The 1,002-nt window shown below is 47.7% G+C and overlaps 1 pseudogene; it reads left to right on the plus strand.

The window, feature by feature from the left end:
- The first annotated feature begins 412 nt into the window (after positions 1–412).
- Positions 413–545, plus strand: LOC114639775 (annotated as a pseudogene).
- Positions 546–1,002: the final 457 nt, after the last annotated feature.

A 1,002-nucleotide genomic window follows, 5' to 3' on the forward strand; every position in this document is an offset into this window, starting at 1 on the left:
CTCCCTCAAGGAGCCAGCGCCATTTTGCAATGGCGAATGCGGCTCCCGACAGAAAGCTAAATTTGGCACCCAGCCAGCTGCTCCAGCCTTACACCCTTGCCATGGAAGTATGGAAGTGAGAACTCAGTGTTCTCTCTTAAAGTGTACGGAAACACAAGTTTACATACACAGATACACACAAACAATGGAAATGCTTGTGCAAAAGCAAATGCACGCGTATTTGCATATGTATTCAGACTTCTGCTATTGCAGCTGCATACACAGGTACATACACACTCGTATTCGTACATGAATGCTGCCCTAGACAACATGCATACATCTAAATAGACAAATACATTTTAAACATACAGGCCTGTGGGTGTACATCTTAGGGCACAGTCAAATATACACACTTCCATTCGTACAAACTCATATACTTACCGGGCAGGGAGATCTGGGATGAGGCTTATCCATTGTACTCCAGATGTGCTGATCAATGTGATTTCCCCAAATGCCAGAAACGCGACTGTATAATTTGCTGGAGGCTTTGTTCCCAGTTTTCCCCTGTAAAACAAAAGAAAAATAAGTAATCACATGTGTACACATGAGCACACATAAACACCAAACACCAGGACTTAAAAGCGGTCCTGGAGAGTTACACAGCTTGTAAATGCTCACACCTTCCCTCCATCAGCCCACCTCTGTCTCTGGGCCCGAGTCGTCCCTCAGGCTCCTTCCTTGTCGGGCTCCATTCAAGTCCTGGAACACTTCGTTCATCGGCTCTGCCCTCTAGTCTTTCAGCTGCTGCTACATCTCCCTTCCCTTCCCCAAGGCCTAGTCGGGAGCATCCCATCAACACTGTCCAGTTCCTTTCCATGACAGTCAGCCTCCTGCCTTCCCTGGATGGCCAGCTGTTCCTTTCATGGCTCTCTGCAAGAGGGCCTTAATAAATAAATACAGGCTGATGAAAGAAGAACTACTGTGTGGCGTCCTTCTGAGTCCCAGGAGCTGGAGGAGGTGGGC

The sequence above is a fragment of the Grammomys surdaster genome, unplaced genomic scaffold (assembly GCF_004785775.1).
Source record: "Grammomys surdaster isolate TR1022 unplaced genomic scaffold, NIH_TR_1.0 100, whole genome shotgun sequence".
NCBI classification, from domain to species: Eukaryota; Metazoa; Chordata; class Mammalia; order Rodentia; family Muridae; genus Grammomys; species Grammomys surdaster.